Source organism: Parus major, chromosome 1 (assembly GCF_001522545.3).
Source record: "Parus major isolate Abel chromosome 1, Parus_major1.1, whole genome shotgun sequence".
In the NCBI taxonomy this organism is placed as follows: domain Eukaryota; kingdom Metazoa; phylum Chordata; class Aves; order Passeriformes; family Paridae; genus Parus; species Parus major.
The window spans coordinates 49175848-49194548 of NC_031768.1; the positions used below are offsets into that span (position 1 = coordinate 49175848).

Below are 18701 nucleotides of genomic sequence, written 5' to 3' on the forward strand. Positions count from 1 at the left end.
TAAATTACTGGGGAAGAAGTATCTCTGTAGTGTCTGGGGTTTACTGATTACGATTCATATTCCCCTTTGTGGTTTGTGTTCCTGGTGAAACAGACTTGGTATTTCCCTTAGCTGTTCTTCCTCCTCATCAAGCACATTCTTGTGATCTCTTTGGGATCATTAATAATGTAGATTTGATGCAGACAGCCTATACTGCAAGTGGAAAAGGTTTGATTAAGTTATCATGAGATGCTTCTGTTAGGCAAGGATTATCCTCTTGAGCTATTCTAGAGCATTTTGTAATAACATAATTTTAAATAGATATAGGACCAAGTGATAAAATTCATATGAGGATCCAAAGCTTTTCTTCATGAAGGTTGTAGCATTCAGATCCAGGTTTTTTTCAGGGTCACATTATTGCAACCAAGGACACTCATGACACCAGAGTATGAGGGCTTCATTAGGAATTTTATTTTTATACAACTGTGCCCTTGTCTGACAAGGATCCTTCATCTTCTACTAGGGCGAAAAATGTAGGAGCATAGTGATGGAAGGAAAAAAAGAATCCAGAAAGAAATATTATGGCCACTTCCCAGCAGCAGTGCCCATAGCAATTTCCACCATTTAATTTGGAAAGATAAATGTTATTTTTAAACCATATATGAATTTTCATTATTACACATTATTGACTGGGCATGGCCCTTACTGCTGTGGTTTAGTTGACATGGTGGTGTTCGGTTGAAGGTTGGATTCCATGATCTTGGAATTATTTTTAACTTTAAGGATTCTGTGTTTTTATTTTCCACATGATTTTTTTCTGCATGTACTCTGTTTTGTTTGGGACACTTTTCAGGTTGTTTTCATGCATTAATTCTAACCCCTCCCAGGCTGATCTTCTCAATCCAGTCTAAAACACTGTAAAGGTACTTAAAAATGTAAGCATGTTGTCATAACAAAAAATTCTTATTAGTATAAGAAAAATGTATTCCTTCCATAAAATTGCTGTGGAAGGAACAAATTGTAGAGTATTAACAGAATAAACGACATGATAAACAGCATTGTTAATTAGTTTGCTTAGACATACTTGCATATATTTGGTAATAGTTAATCATATTACATTACTGTAAAACCATAACAGTAGTTGTAATGTCATTACGGATTTTTATTTCAGATGGGAGCTTCATGTCTTCTGACTGCCTAATGGAAAATAATTCCTAATTAATAATTCCTTTGCAGTAATTATAACTAGCAATGTGAATATGAGAAAATTAATGAATTAGGAAGAAAGCTTGTATTTTGTGTTTGGATCTGTATGCTAGAATGATTTACAGTTTTTCTGCTTACTCTGGTAATGGCTATAATTGAATTATGAAAACTTCAAGAAATGTCCCCTTTCCACCTCACTGACTCTACTTTTCCTGCAGCTGTCATTGCATTTACTCTCAGAGGTTGAATTAAAAAGAATAGCTGCAAGAGGCCATGAAGGAAGGGCAGTTAGTTGTTTCACCTTTTGCTGTGGAGCCTATACCAAAGAGCTAACTTCACTGGTCTGGCCTCTGCAAGATAAACTCTGAGCTACCTCTAACAAAAGTTACCTCTCTGCCACTTCATGCTATTTTGGTCTGCTAACCTGTGCCGTCCTGTAATTCATTCTCTGAACAACATTTCCCAAAAGGACAGACAGAGGAGCTCATCACTTCAAGGGTCCAGTTCCCAGCACTGGGGTACAAAGGACAAGCTCTTTTCCAAATTCACTATCCTGGGATAACTTTGCCTCACTCTGCCATTATTTCCAATGCCCTCATTTGCATCTTAAAAATTCCTTCACTGGCATAGAATAATACGAACATGAATACTTTACATCTTTCTTTTAAAACATGCAAACATTTGTTTTGAATCTTACTGAAATTGCTGTTGTAGGGTGCTGGTCATACCTATACAGGACCTGGCTGTAAATTGGATGTGTCTTAATTCAGGTGCATTTGTATCTGTATTATAAATCTGAATATAAACAATTTAGTCGGTTGTGGAGATATATTTCAGGGAATGCACAGTCACTGCTCAAAACTAGTACTCTCCAGAAAGAGTAGTCAGGATGGGAAGCCTGGGTAGATCAACTCACAAAGCTTTGTTTTTGTGAAAGGCAGACGAGTGATAGCTGCTACCATGCTGCTTTTGGAGCCACTTCTTAAACACAGTAAAATGTCATATTACCTCAGTGCTTATTCTGCTAAATACTGATTTTTTATTTTTGTTTTATTATTCTCTGACTTTTTAATAATGTTGAATGTATGTAACATCTTCTACTTTGCAAAGTCTCTGGTTTATAGTGAGGATGGAAAAACTAATGAAAATGGATGTTGGCACTATAATATCTCCTGTCCTCTGGAAAGACAAAATGCTGAGTAAGATTCAAGGTTCGGAATGTTGTGCTAGGTCCTAGAGTTAGTATGCAAGTGCTGAAAGGCACAAATAGTTAATGATGTCAGCCAGGTGATGTGACCTGAATTAGGTGCACAAAAAAGCGTCTGAACACATTCGGTCTTCATTGCCAACTATGAAATACACTACACTACAAAGGCCCAGCAAACTAGTAACTCCATCACATTAAAGAACTCCATCACTCCTGTGTCACAATGACCACTCTCAGCTACCACATCAGCTGGTCTTTACTGACATTTATCTTAGCCAAGATGCTGTCTGAGTGGTGCTCGGTGCAGGATGGCAGGAGATGTAGGGCAGGGCAAGGTGAAGCCAAGAGCACTCAGTGTGATTATGTTTGTCATCTTGTTCCTGGGGCTGCAAACTGATGCAGCTGGCCCCTTAGGCTGCCTCAGAGTTGCTCTGTGTGGCACCTAGATGCCCATGTCTGCAAGGAATCTTTCAACACACTGCTAGTTGCCAGGATCTCTGAATGTAAAGTGAGTTTAAAGATCCTAAGTATTTTTTGTATAAGCTTTATGCTGTATATTTGAGAATGCTAATGCATTTTATTTTCTGACTGCTGAAATATTCTATGTTGGCATCAATGGATTTCAAAAAAGTTGTCTTGTGTTCATTTTACTGTTTTTAAAACTGCATTTCCTTTCAGTGTGGCTATTCTCATATGTAAATACATTATTTCTGCTGAGACATCCATTTTGATTAGAGTTGGCTTTCTAGCTGAAGGCTCTTGAAAAAGCTGTCTGGACTTCTATCGAGGCTGTGATCAGATCTTGTTCTGTCCTACTAGCTACCTTACAGTGTGTCTTTTTATATTCATCAGAAGATTCTAAATCCCAAAGAACACAGTGTTCACATATATATCTCTTCTATAAATGCAGAAACAACATAAGCCTAAAGTGCATTCGCTTTGGTCATCCTGTTATGTTTCCAAACCAGAATTAGAACAGAAAGCAGTAGTAATATTGACAGAGTTTTATTCAATTGCCTTTTCTCCTCCATGACCCTTACTTATCTACCTGACTGAGACAAGATGGACAATTGAGCCTTTTTTAATCCCTGGGGACTTCACATTCCCCCTCCTTTTTAAAATCAGAGTAATGTCTACTATTTTCTTGCAAGTGTGGGAGGTTTCTTCACCAGTCCTTCCTGTAGGACTGGAGATCTTCACCTGAGAACAACAGGGAGGCAGCACTGGGCCTCACTGGTAGCTCTGGGGAGGCAGAACCTGCAAAGTGTCCTCTTTGGCAGAGGTTATGAGATATGCTGTGATGGTTACAGCCCGGTCCTGGCAGCTTCCACACCGAGAGTGGGCACCTCCTCATGACAGCAGGTGGAAAATGTCACACAACCCCAACTCAGAGCACCGCCCAGCACCTCACTAAAGCATTTGGGAAGGGGGAATGTATTAGACAGCAAAAGTAAGGGAAATGGAGGCTAGGAAGTGGGAAGAAGTATTTGACTGAAATAGAGTGGTTTGCTTTTGACAGAAATGAGACTTCTCACCAGTCTTATTTGGAACAGGAAAAAATTATTCCCTTCTCTTAGCACTATTCTTATTTTCATTTATTCCCCAATAAGAATCCTTCATGAGCAAAAAACTAAAACAATCCCAAGGAATCCCTCAGAAATATTAGCAAAGGTGGTATTGTTGTCAAGGAATCAAGCTAATGGAACAAAAGAGAGTCACAATGCATTGTATTTTGGGAAAAGCATTATTTCATTGGAAAAAACTACTGTGGATTTTTGTCTATTCTGTGAAAGCCAGATAAGTAATTTCAGTGGAAAATTAAGTTTTCACAATTTATTAATTTCCAAGTAGGAAATAGTACATCAGCCTTGGAATCTCACTCCAATTCTTTTTATGTAGAATGTTAATTAGAGACTTTTGCCAAAGATAGCTCTATGGGAAACCCAACAGAGTCCTGTGGTGCTAAGAAAGAAAAATTAAGATAGAAGCTAAGAAAGAAGTCTAAGACAGATGCCCCTTCTCCTCTCCAGATGGAAGGATGGAAGGCATAGAGGGAGGAAGAAACCACTTTCATAGATGGTCTGATTCTGTCTTTACACTTGGAGCAAGATGAGAGATTGGATAAAAGGGTAAGATATCATATCTCAATGGATACAGTATTTGATACCAGTTTTGACTGGATAAAATGAATCTTAAGCAAGTGAAATCACTCCAGAAAACGCTTGGGCTTCTTACCACTCTGTATCGTTTAGCTGGGGTACCCTAAAAGATAATGTTTTGAAAAAACCAAAAATTATATACCACATATTACACATGCAAGAATAGTTTCTCACTACAGTGGCTTAATTTCTATCATTTGTCTCAGAACCCTGGGTTTATAGGCATAGTAGTAAGGAAACAGATTTAAACTCAAGTCCAGATTCTCTTAAAGACTTGCAGAAAGACTTCTGGAAGGTGTCCAGAAGAATGAAGGTGTTTCAGGAAGGTGTCCAGGTCTTAAAAACTACTTGAGATTCAGTAGTATGAATCAAGATGCACTGGAACATCTCAAAGCCGAGTGTTTTCCACTTCAAAATTTACCTGTGTAGGAGCTTTAGAAAATGCTTTTTAAGGGAACAATCAGGGAAATGTGGTTACACTTCTGAGATCCTGGATTATATGCTGTAACTTGTCCATCTCTGAAACTCCACGTGTTTTGGTAATGGTGTAGTCTGAAAACTAAATGGAATAGATAAGTAGATATTTCTTCAGACTCTTACCAATATATAATACCTCAAATACATAATAATGCAGTGTGCCATATCCCATAATGTTTCACAGTAATTCAATAACTGCAAAATTAACTTCATGACTAAAGTACTGAAAGCCCCTCTGGTCTCATTCTAATGTACATGATTTTCAGAAGCTAAAATATTGTCACAAGCTTACTTATTGTCAAAGCTTAGTTTGAGGTCTTCTTACTGAAATCTGGCTGTTATAAATAAATCTCTAATTGGAATTGTTTTTTCTTCCCCCAGAAGATTTGGTAGTAGATCCAGGTATTTTTAGAAGCAAAGCATACTCAGATATATTTTAGTCCTCTGTTCCAAAGCACAAGTACTCACATGATTATGCACCTTCTTCAATGTCAACTTTCCTTTACTTGGCAGCTTCAACATATTGCCATGAAATAGAAATGTATAAATAGCTGTTTAAAAGACTTTCTCCATCCCTTCTGATTTCTAGGGTTTTCTCTCTCATTTCTTCTTGAAAAGACCAGTTTAAACTCAGATTTCAAGAGACCAGTGGGACTAGATTTGTGCTGACCAGACAGAATTTTAGGTATTTTGATAAGAAAGGGAACTTTATGAAGTCATATAAATGACAATTTAAAAGTAGGTGGTACCCAGTCCTGTGCTTCCCTAATGTCCTCAAGAGATGATGTACACATTTTAATGAAGTAGAATGCATTTTAAAATGATGCTTAACTAAGCACAGAAGCTTATTGCAGTTGTATGCTATTAAAATTGAAAAAAACCAAAAACATTCCCCAGTTCAGGCTGATGAGATGTCAGTATTTTGAACTCCTTAAGAAGAAAGACTCAAGTTTTTGCTGAGAGAGGGTACACAGTAGCTCAGGTTGGCTTTCCCAGTGCTGTAGAAGCTTAGTGGTTTAGGAGTCCAAGTTCAGGAAGCGTGGGGAGACGATGATGCAACTTGGACTATTAAAATTCTCTTTCAAAGGTTTTGGCATAACTTTAAAGTGGTAATAAACCAAATGATCTAGTGCAACAGCCTCAGATAAAAGTGCTGGAAGACTGTCTTAGGGACACAAGAAAATTTTACTTCATCATTGCAATATTTGCTGTTCTTCTGTAACATGTATTTTCAATGAAGTGGTGAGTAATATCACTTAATCTAAGTCAATTAGCCAAATGGTCTGTATTCCGTATTTTTAAAATTTATTTCCCATCAGGGACACAATTTGCTTATCATCATTATTTTTCATCCTGTACTTTTGATTTCTAGAGAATTTTAATTTTCTATTACCTTAGGGAGTGAACTGAAGTGTGCATTGGGGGAAACTTACACAGAAGCAATTTTGCTTTCAGCAAGACCTGAAAAATTAACCTTTCACTCAAAAAACACGGGGAAAACATGAGTTCTGCATTTGCAGTCTTTATGAAAGAAAATTACTAAGATGTTCCTCCAGACAGAGCCTATAAATGGAGCTAAGGAGAGGAAAAGAATACACTAAAGAAGATAATGAGATCCCAAATTTTAATCCAGTTCAGGGACTGTAGCTAAATCTCTCATGCATCTGATTTCTGTGGGATTCAGGCTTAAATTAAGGATATTCTTAATTGCTTATGTTAACATTTTCCTTAATTAAAGCCTAAGGAACAGAGCAGAAAAGTAAGACAGTGTTAGGGTGAGCTGGCATCTGTGTGTTTGCCACACAAAGGGTGGAATATCAATGTGAAAGCTGTTTTGGAGAGTAAAGGGCCAAAAAGAACAACAAAAGAGGGGCAGGCAAAGCTCTGAGAAGAAACTCCTTAAGGGAAAACCAGATAGATGACAACACAGACTGAGGGTGACAAGGGGACATGGTTTCTGTCTGCACACCAGCTAGTCCAGGTGTTTAAGCAGAGACTCATTGTGTCACTTAGTGCCATGGTGTAGTTGAAAAGGTGGTGTGAGGCCATGGGTTGGACTTCTGATGATATCAAAGGTCTTTTCCAGCCCATTTGATTCTATGACCTTGTCTTGCTGGAAGACCTCTTGAAAACTCACAGAGACCTATCATTTTCTTGGTGCTTTTTCAATTAATCCAGTGCTAAGCTTATACTGCACAGGGAACTGGCTGCAGGCAGGCATTTTCTATTGGCACAGCCTGTTGCTTCAGCATGATAATTTGCCAGTCACTATCTGTGAAAATCACTCTGGTATTAAAAGGAATAAAAGCTGGAGCTATGCCTTTACTTTTGATGCCTAATTTTAAAATGTCTCTTCACTTCAGCAGGTGTTTTATATTATTTAGAAAAGTCACATATTCATACAATTTCTTAAATAACAAGTGTTTATTAGCAATTTACAGGTACATCCTTTTCTAAAATGAAAAAAAAAACTTGTTTAAATAAGCACTTGACACTATTTCCTGAACCTTGCCAAATGGACATGGTTTGAGCAAGAAATAGAAGAAAGGAAAAAAAATTATTTTTTTCTCCAGTATTTGCTCTTAATGTTTTTTACAAAAATTCAATGTGGAATGCTCTCACCAGGTCTCAGCTATGGTGATACAGGATACAAACCTTCTTGGCAGAAGAGGGAACTAGAACTGGAGTGGGATTTGGCTTAGTCTAGCTTCTGTGTGTCAGTATGCAGGCAGCGTCCACACAGCCTTTATAGTGAGTAGATATCAAGAGCTGGATGCAGCAGCCTACTCCTTGACATCAGCTGTGTATGGATTGAGTTTCTAAAGGTATTTCCTCTGGTTTGCAGATGCCCCCTCATAAGAACAAGACTGTCCATTGGTCTTGTGTCGTAGCTGCTAGGCTTTAGGTGCCAGCTTCATTATGGTGTCTTAAATAGCATTAAGGTGCCTGTGTGTAGAAAACAACTGAGGCCCTGCTCCATAGAATCTAAAGGTGTCCTAAAGATGCCTACTTCAAGATATCAGAGATAACTTTTCACTACACTAGCTATAATGGGACCTTAGCAATTATCTAATATGAATGTCTGCAACATAACTAGATAAAGTCAAAGGAGCTGAAAACCAGCCTGGGCATCTATTGTGTTATTGGGGGGGTCTTGTCATCTCTGGCTACCACTTGAATACAAGCCTTTAGTGCTCTACTTGATTGCTGAGGCTGACCAATAGTGTTCCCTGACTATACTTCCCAGGATTCAGCTGTCACATGCAAAGGGAAAGATTAATGCTTTACTTGGAGAGCTTTATGAGTGGGCTATGGCTGTCTCTGCTCAGTTGTGACTGCAGTGCTTTTAGAATTCCAGGGAAAAATTTAAACTCTTGAAGAGATTGTTATAAAACTTGAGTATTTGCAAATTTTATGTGTCACCAGACTTAAAACATATTTTTTTGAACAATTGTGTGTGCTCGTTTGCCAAAACAATATTTATATTATGCTTCAGGTGAGCATTGTCTCGTGAATCTGTAACTTATGTAGTGGAGATTTAGTGTCACTGGTGCAGTGGTAAGAGCACCTCACAGTTCAGGAGGGCAGAGCAGGCAAGGTGCAAAATTGCCCCATATATATGGAAAAAGTTCAGCTTTACAGCCCTTACAGGTAATATTGATGTGGTGGAGAGCCTGTGGGTAAGAACTGGGGGTGGAAAACAAAGAAGATGTCATTGTGAGTGTCTGCTCTTAATTATGCAGCCAGGATGATTGCACTGATGAGCTGTTCTATAGGCAATTAAGAGAAATCTCTGGATTGGCAGCCTTTTTCCTTATGGGAGACTTCAATTTCACACATATCAGCTGGGAATACCATACTGTCACTGTTGGGATGAGTATGGCTGGGAAATTCCTTAAGTTTCTTGAAGACAATTTCTTTACACAAAGATTCAGTGAGCTAGGAAAGGTGCCCTCCTAGACTTAATATTTGTGAGTAAAGAAGGATTCGTGGGAGATGTGATAGTAGAAGGCTCTCTTGGCAACAGTGATAGCAAAGAGGTTGAGTTTCAAATGTTTGGTGCAGTAAGAAAAAAAGGCCCACTTCTGCCTGCAGTCTGGGGAGCAGTGGGCACTCAGGCTGTTTCTCCTCTCTTTCTGCAGCTCCCAGGAGGAGAAAGAGCTCTGGATCAGCACACTTCTGCTCAGGTCTTGGATGCCCTTGCTGCTAAACTTCAGCAGAAATGTGGCCCCTGCAGAATGACTTCCACCAACCTGGCTATTTGCATGGAGCCAAATCTTTTGAGCCCACCTGAGATGGACAGGCTCCCCATGGTGCAGGCGACAGGGAAGGTGATATTACCAGCTGACTACAGTCTTCTGAGCCCAGCCAAGCTTCTTTGATTGCAGGTGCCTGGCTCATTCTTATGCATTTTATACTATAGCTGTGGGATCTTCAGAAGATTTTGAGAATTTGGATCATCAGAGTGATTTTGATTGCACTAGACAGACATTGTGCTGTCAGTCGGAGAGTGAACAGAACAAGATGTTTTACTTTTCCTTTTAAACAATATGTAAATACACAGTCTGTAGGAAGCTTAGATACTTTTTCCCATAAGCTTAGAATCACTTTAATGTTAACAAGTTACTGTGCTGACAAGTATTGGTTGAGATGACCTAAGACACATTGTGTAAATCTTTTCAAACACAGTCATTGTATATTCTGGCTATCTTTGAATACTCCTGCCTCATTTGACATGAAAAATACTTTAGAGCACATATCACTTTTGAGCTGCAGATCAAGGGACTTGTGATCCAGCTGGAAGAAGTGGTGCTGCTGTACTTACATTCAGTATCACTGGGAAGAATTATGCCAACTGCATTATGTGACACTCTGCAAAAACACCTTTTTCCAAGCTGTCACCCAGCTGCAACTGCTTTATTTCAAACCCCGGTGTGCTGTCGCTACCAAGAGCATAACATTCATTAAAAAGGCTCCTGTCACTGCATTTTTAGTATTGCCCAGTAACACAGTATTTATTTGCAAGAATTTCCTGTAAGAGTGTAGGAAGTAAAATAGACTGCATTCATTTGAAGTAATTTTCTCCAGGTTGGAGAAAACGGGTAGCAAACACTAAAATTATTTCCTTACTGCATTAAACATAAAAACATATGAATGGGGGCATATACCACTATTGAAATGCTGGTCCTTTGTGTCTCTCCCACTGTATTAGAAAGAATGTGTCTATGTAGCTCCATCATTCAGGCAGGCTGTGTGTTTTTCCCTGTGTGACTGGACAGATATTCTGGAAAGATGATATGCCTTTTATGTGTATTAACTATATTGTGGTATCACTCTGTATCCTGACACTGCTCAAAAGCAGTTTGCTTTGAGTCTTATAAAACCAAAACCAATAACAAAATAAAAATTATAAAAGCTGAAGTCCTGAAGAGCCTCCAAGGTAAACTTACACAGGTTTTAGTGGAAGATAAGAATAAGCGAAATGGAGTCGGTGAATGGTCTGTAATACAGTTTACATAAATGTGACAGTTACATAGAAAAACCTTGTATTACATTGGCAGGTCTTCTGTAAAAATATGTATGTAAAACAGAGATAGATGCTTTATTACAGAATGGATATATGTAATATAAAAGGTTGTTTATGTGAAAGAGTGAGATTCTTCATATTAAACTGTTGGTTTCTATTTTCAATGTGTCAGAATAACTGGAGGAAATTTGTGGTTTGCCTTTTAATAACCCAGAGCACAGCAATGCAGCCTTCTGTGGGGAAAGTTATGGAATATGGAGTCAAGCCATCTGATACAAAATAAGGCAGCAGAGGACTACAAAGCATTGTTTTCCTACTAGAGGAGTTTGTTACAGACAACACTAAAACTCTGAATGGAGACTCAGGTATCCTTGTCTGTTTGTCTGTCTGTCTCTCTCTCTCTTTTTTGAAATAATTATATATGTACCAACAAAGATATACTCTAGAAGAAAGCTTATAGCTGAAAATTTATGCAACTAATTGTCCACATGGTTCCCAACACGAGACAATCCAGTCCAGTTATCTCCTGCATCATGGAATGGGGTTCATATCACCTGGCTTACACTACCAAAATATGAATTGTTCCTCTCTCAGCCTGTCATCCAGACACTTTATGATCAGTGTGGAGAGACAGTCACACTGAGGGCAGTGCAGCTGTCCTACATTGCTATTCTAGACTGAGATGAAACATTGTTTGAAGGCCCTAGTCTGTCTTCAGTGACTGAACAGAGAGAATATTTATGTCCCTGTATCCAAGCTGGATTTACAACCATTAAAGATAAGTGATACAAAATTATACTCTTGGTCATTCTATTACCGATCACACAAGTGGATACCTCATAAGAGTGTTTACGTGAATTATTTCCATTACAACATTTTATGCAAAGCCATCTGATATGAATTAAACAATCCCACTATTAGAACAATGCAAATGCCTTTCGTTCAGTGTGCAAAGTCTTCCCTTCTCTTCTAAGACTGAATCTGTTAAAAGTGAAGCATTTCATTGTATTTTCAACTGGAATGGAGAAGAGCAAAACCTAAAACATCAGAGGAGTAGAAGCTAATATTTGGAGGAAGATATACTCTGTAATACATTCTTGTAAGTACTTCTTATTTATATCTTGTAAATACATCTTTCTCAAGACATCCAGCTGCCAAGTATAGCAAAGCAGTGATGCATGCTGTGAGAGATTTTGAGTACATTTATTCTTTTATGCCTTTATGATAGATAAGAATTATAGTAGTTATACAATTTGAAAATGCATTTTCAGCCCTTTATGTCTCAGAAAGACCAATATTGGTATAAAGAAATTTAAGTGAGCAGTCTACTAACTGGACCTTCCAGCTGAGCTGGGCTCTCAGCCTAGCTTGTCTCTCTAACCTGCTGCTCTTAGGAGGTCTGGAGGACACAACTCATATGCATGGGAGCTGCAGAGATCCCACGTGAGTACTTTGAAAAAACTGTCTGCTTCTTCAGACAGCTGGTTTCTGCTCTGACTTACCTTCTGGAAGAACAAAAGGCTTTAATTGACTACAGAGACAACCTGGTGGTCCTAAACTAAACTTACCTACTATGAGATAACTTTACATACTCTTGTGTGATGCAAAGAAAATCCTTAACTAAAGGAAGATGTGTTAGAGCAGATGTGTGCCACAAAAAGAGACAAACTGAAGTAATTAAGGCTGGAATTCAGCATCTTATGGCCAGTGCTGTGGAGTAATTCCATTTCTGGCAGACAAATGTTTTAATCTGTGTTAGTGTTTGTCTTCAGAATGATGTATACAATATGGACTGGGAAGCATAGATGTCAAAATTATGAGTGACGTAGGCCAATTTTAAATTACTAAGCATCCATTTTTATACTGAAGTGTCAAATGCACAAGCAATCACAGTGAAACCCAAAGAAATGCAGGGAAAAGGTAAGCATTTTTGTATCAAATTTGGAATGTTTTTGGGATATTTGTTGATATAAGCATTTGTATTTGAAGAATTTCCTTCTACTGGTTAATGATGCAACCTGTTCAGAGGTAGCCAGTGAAAAGCAGAAGTAAAGGATAGAATGGCCTTTGCACTATTTGTCCCAAGCTATTTACATATCTGAAGAGTAACTCAATGGAAGCCATTCATAGAGCCTGTCATTTGGCTCTTTAGTATCCCAAGAACATTATCCCATGAGTCCTTCAATCTGTGAAAGAAAAGAGAAGAACAAACAGGATCAGAGGAAGGGCTCCCTGAGGTCTTTCTGGAGATCAGGATCAATAAATCTTTAGTACAAATCTCAAGAACCTTGTGGAGACTTCCAAGCGCAGAGGAGCATTGCTTTATTTATGTTCACAGCCTTTTGTGAGTGTGATTCAGTCAATACACCACTTACTAACATAAACCTAGGTGGACTTCACCTAGCACTAGCTGTTCTTGTGTTGCATTGATACCTTATGCCCTTAAAGAGAGCAGGTCTTCCTTCCTCTCTTCCTGGAGTGGATCTGCCATTGGTTTGTTCCAAAGGGCTGCCCATATGCTTCTGATAACATGAACATTTTATGGGCAGTGTTATGAATCAAAGCTGGTCTTTAACTGGCATACTCAGGCATTGTATGCTGCAAAAGCAGCTGGTAGTTATTAGTTCTGCTCTCTACCTAGTGTTGTGGTAAGGTGGCAATCTTATTTCCTTATATGTTGTTATTATTTCCTATATTATGTCAGTGGAGGGTTTGGATTTCCTTACAAAGGCTTATGCATTCTAATTAGCAAGTTGCAGTTGATCACATTTCAGAATTCCTATTTCCCTTTTGTTTCTCTTTTTTTTGTTTGTCAGAAAACCAATGAAGTCGGAAGTTCAGAGGAAGAGGATACAGAGCAGAAATCATATCATACTCCTTCAATCTCAGCTAGGCAGAGAGTAAAATCAAGCTACTTAAAGAGTCCAAGTCCTTTCATGGCTCAAGTATAATTAAAAACCAAAAAGCCACCAACAAACCCCTCCTTGTTCTTGTTTAACTTTCCCAGCATTCAGATTCTGGTTCCCTTACTAGCTTGTGTGGTGGAAGCACGTGTTGACGAGGGTGGCATTCATTACTGCAGCCTTCTGACAGTAGACACAGGATACTTGTGGTCTTCAGACTCTGAGTTTCTTAACAGGCCAGCAGCTGCAGGGAGGTGCAAGGGAGGTGGTGTGGACAATGGAAGGATGAGTACAAACGAGTGCAGGAGGAGCATGCAGGGCACACATGCTGCTTCTTCAGCTTGACTGGAACACAGGTGATATTCTCAGCTCTGGAAGATGCAGGAGTACATCCGAATATCACTCTGGTTCGACAGAAAAATCACCATTGTGGCCACTGGGGAATGCTTTAAAAATGGGACTCAAGTTTGTTCAGTGTTAACCATGGTCCACAAAAATTATAGTTACTACAGCTAAAACTACCTCTGTTCATTTTAATTCTGCTTAATGTTCAACTAGGGAAGATCAGGATTTCCACCTCAGGCTGCAGTGTGGTCTGCAATTCCCAAGTCATTAAAGCTTCACTGAAGTTGTAGTGTTTAACAGATGCTGCTCCTTTAATTTCTGGCCAGGTTTCTGAAGAGATTTTCCTTTCCTTACAAACTCCCACACAGAGACAAGGAAAGTATATTGAGAGGTAGAAATATTTATTCTAAAAGAAAAACAAAGGTCTTACATTCAGTCTAGCAGAAAGCTGATACATACAATGCATGCTCACTTTCCTGTCAGCTCAAGGATGGAGAGACCCATCCTTTGCTGAATGCCACAGATATAATAATCCAAATATAGTGCTTTTCTTTTGCCAATTATTGAGATGTTTTGCTGCGGTAAGGTATGTGAAGTTTTGAATTGTACCCCCAACCATAAACACTGCACTTAGACCTTTCAAGAATGCAGTGGCAATGCCTATGAGAATATTTTTTATCCATTTAATGAGTACCAAAAGCCTCACTTGTTGTTAATAGGACTTTATGAGTAGCCATTGACCTCAGTCTTTCTTGGTGGATCATTCAGCTTAATAGCACTTCTCAAGCTGACCTACTTTGAAGATGAGCCCCCTGGGGTAACACCCATTGGTCTTAATTTTAGAAGTTTGCTAAATCAAAGTCCAAACCAGTCACCCTAAGCTTCCTAGCAGAGAAATGAGTAATTCCAGAGGATGATTTATCTGGCCTATTTCAGGATTAAGTGAATCAGTACCTAGAGTTGCCTGTTGTTGTTATTTTTTTAGTATAAAAGTAGCCTGCAATGACAGGTTTTAGACATAAATGTTAGACTTTTAAATGCCTGAAACAGGAACTTAAACCCTGTCTTGGATATCAGCATCATCATTGAAATACAGAAGCTTAGAGAATATGAAAATACTAAAGTAGAACTAACAGGATAAATTTTATATTTTTTTAATTAACGAATAGTGAAAACACTTTATGTTTAAAAACCCCTTAAGGCAAGCTTGATCCCTTTTTTAAAAAGGCAGATTTTCAGTGGCTTTGCCTTGTTAATGAGTTACCAATCTCTGCTCCAACAGGACCATTAACAAATCACTTTTTACCAATTATTTTTTTCACAAAGGTGATGAAGTTTCTTAAAAACATTAAAGAGTTTCTAGTGCTTGCCTAAATTGTCCAGCCATAAATTTCTGCTCAAGGAACCTAAGTACTGATTTGACAATCTGTAAAACTGAGATGGTAGAAACCTCCAGCTATGAGTAATCAAAACATTTTGGGAGAGATGATGCTAGAGGGAATAGATCTGTTACTGATACATGAAAAAGTTTTAATAATCAAAGGTGTTTTTAGATCCTTTGCTCTCTGCTGGATGTTTCCACACCCTCACTTTCTCTAAATGCTTGTACACTGCTCATGTCACCAAGTTACAGAGGGTAAAATTTTCCTGTGGGTAGAGGGAGAGAAGGATGATTAATTCTTTCCAGCTTTCTTTTTCAGACTGATTTTTTGGCTGTATTAACCTAGCAAAATCAACAACACAAGGCTTTGAATGTCCAGCCACACCCTTTAAAGGTTAGAATATCTTCTTGCTTCCTGGGTTTAACAAATAGTTGCCAGGGACCAAATACTGAAAAGTAAGATGGTATTGGTTCAACTTTCAGTAATACTTGGATTCTAAATTAAAACTCACTGGAATCAAAGAAAAAACTAGTGTTTCATAAATACTACCAGGATTTTCTTTTATTAATTTTGATAATTTGCTATATTGCTTTCAAATAACATTTATATAAAAATTAAAGTAGATGAGCATTTTTAAGCCTCCCTATTTCTCTGGCTGAAATAATTTGAGGTATCTCAATTGTTTCCTTTTAATACCTTGTTTATAACCTTGAGAAGAAGATACAGCTAAGTTAGCAACCTTCTGCCCACAAACTGAGAAGCTAATTGTTCACACGTGGTTTTTTTAGGAAATTCTCCTTTATGCAAACAGAGTTCCTAACGTTTTAGCTCAGATAGTCAGGATTTGTATTTCCTCAAGAATGCCATCTTTTTTTGTGTGTTATTCCCTCTTATCCATCTTACACTAAACAAGATCATTAGGAAACATAGAAAAGCAGTAGCAAGAATTTTATTATGGTGTTATGGGTACTCTTATCATTCTTTTAATGCCTTACAGTACATTATCAAAGTACATTATTAATACAATACAGTACATTATCAAAGCATCTTTGGTGCTTTGCAATACAATAGCAAAAAAAGGGAATAAAGGAGTAAAATATTTTTAATGTCTTCTTCTGTAAGGGTAGTCATTTTCTAGCCATTTAGGACAGAACTAACTTATCAAAAAGCAGATTAATTAGTGCAGCATTTTGAAGAGTCAAAATACCTTACAAAGTACAAGTACTGTTGACAAGAGATTTGAACACTTGCAATAATATGGGGAACCTCTGAGTTAAATACAGCATTGAAAATTACATGACTTGGTAGACAAAAATCAAAACTTGAATATGAAAAGATCAAAAGGTCCACAGGAGGTGGAGTTACTTTGCTATTCTTTGTATTTCAGGCTGAACATTCTGCTTAAATTTTCAGAAAATGTAGTTGCAAAGAGTTAAGCTTTTCCTCTAGTCCTGGGGTTATATCTGATTATCCATCATGGACAAAAACAAATTATATTTTTTTCTCCCCTCATTCCCTGGAGAAATGTTTATCACTGGGCTGCTTCATTACCTTTTATATTTTTTTGGACTTACATGGCTCTGCATCTTGGTAGCACCTGCACTGTTGAACCTCAGCTTATAAGGAGTTCCTAACACACCAGCTTGACACAACCATTAAGTAACCACACTTTCAGGCTCTCAGAAAAGCAGAAATAGAGCTTAGTCATAGAATAAACCCTGCCAGAGGATTATGTTTCTACAAGACATCCAAGGAATGGGTTTGTTGCCCTTTCTCAGCACTGCAGACATCTGTTTATGAATCTTCAGAACTCATCCTAGCCATGATGAAACAATTGTCTTTGTCCCAAGGTGGTTAGAATACCTTTTTGTAATAAAACAAATAGATTTTAACAAAATGTCTTCAATTTACTTTTGGGTGAAAAGAATTTTTTTAAATTTTGTTTGTTTTTGAGATTTGGAAATCCAGGCATAGCTGCATTCCTAGAATGGCTGTTTACTGTGTGATGTAATCTGGGAAAAATAATAATAAAAAAAATTTAAAACAGTGGAAATTAAAGTATGAGATATTCCACTACTTCCTTGACCAAAGTTTCCCATAGAATATAATAGATGATATCTTCCTAGTGATTGTATTTTATTTGAGTTCTTACCATCATAATTCGAGACTTCAAGAGAATAAATTGGAATAAAACACTCCATTGCATTTACAGGAAATGAATGGTCTTTCCTACACATCTTTACTGAGCATTTCTAGTTCCCCACAATATCAGCTCTGCAATACACAGCTGGCTGAACTTTTCCGTAGGGGCTGCCTCATCAGTCCCAAAGATGACATAAAAAAGAGGGAGAAACAGTTTTCCAAGCCACAGGGATGACAAACTTACTGCAGAGAGTTCCCAAGGGACACAGACATTCTCCAACATATCTGATGGCTTTTCTAAGCTCTTTCCTAGCTTACTGGTATGTTGACAGTATCTGAAATACTTTTACACCTCCCTCCCACACAAAGTGCCTTCAGTGCTTATGAGCAGTCAGGTGGCAATATATATTGCTTTGTGCTAGGTGTGCTGTAAGTGAATCCATAAAAAAGCTTCCTAAAGCAGCTGTGCTTCTCTTTGTCTAGGTCTGGCTACCCATAAAATATATCTGTTTTTCCTCCCCTCCTCAGAGAGCAGTGGTGGTGGTAGGGTGATGATGGGGATGTGGAACAGGATGATGTTTTCCTTAAGCAGCTTTGTAACTCTGGTGACTGTGGGGTGCTCCGTCAGCTAAGTAGAGGAGTCAAAGGCCTGGTTGCATTGTTAGACTGTCAGAGAATTCTAAGCAAGGTAGTGGTGACAGAGGGTATAAGTAGCTATTTTTGTCTTAGGACTGATTCATCTGCAGTAGCTGCACTGTGACACACCGACTCTGCATCCAGCCATCCCACCCCTCTTCTCCTTTAGGCACTGAAGGGTTAGTTACAGTTGTCAGCCCTATCTTCCTCTTTTCCCCTTTCCCTTGCCACTTCCCTTTAACTCTGTAGGCAGCTCAGCCAAGCTTCATCCTCTATAGTGTCACCTGCCGCACGCCGATAGTGACAGGAGCAGATACCACTGCAGGCAGTGACATCCCTCTGTGTCAGGCAGAATCTCCTAATCAGAGCACACAGCCCTGTGCAGTGCAGCCATCTAATTGTTTACCTTCCAATCTTTTTCTGCCCTAGGAAGACAGTGCTCCAAAGAACAGACCATCAATTGAAGCCCTGGAAACTTGCCGTTTATATCCAACCTGACTACTGGTCCAGGGGCTGAGGCACAGCTGCTGAGAGAAGCAGGTTCTACATGTCTGAGCTCTTACTCTGCCTCCCCTTTGTTCTCTAGTTAGTGGTTATTCTCTGACATAGCCTTAAAGTGCAGCGCTTAGTCTGAAAGGCTGACATTAGGAACAGCAACAACAATACTTAGCAATAATCCATTGCATTTCCAGAGTGTTTAAGTGTAAGCCTACAGACTTAAAATGCCTTGGGAAAAAC

At 38.5% G+C, this 18701-nt stretch overlaps 1 long non-coding RNA gene across 2 annotated transcripts in view; it reads left to right on the top strand.

Moving 5' to 3' along the window:
* Positions 1 to 18701, top strand: part of LOC117244416 — a 57278-nt gene that overhangs the window by 1269 nt on the left and 37308 nt on the right. Inside the window, exons 2-5 of one of the 2 annotated variants that reach the window (XR_004497454.1) lie at positions 9171 to 9416; positions 10770 to 10920; positions 15504 to 15578; positions 18393 to 18503. This is a non-coding gene — a long non-coding RNA (uncharacterized LOC117244416). Of the gene's footprint in view, positions 1 to 9170; positions 9417 to 10769; positions 15579 to 18392; positions 18504 to 18701 lie in introns of both variants that reach the window. The other variant, XR_004497453.1, reaches the window with a different exon arrangement.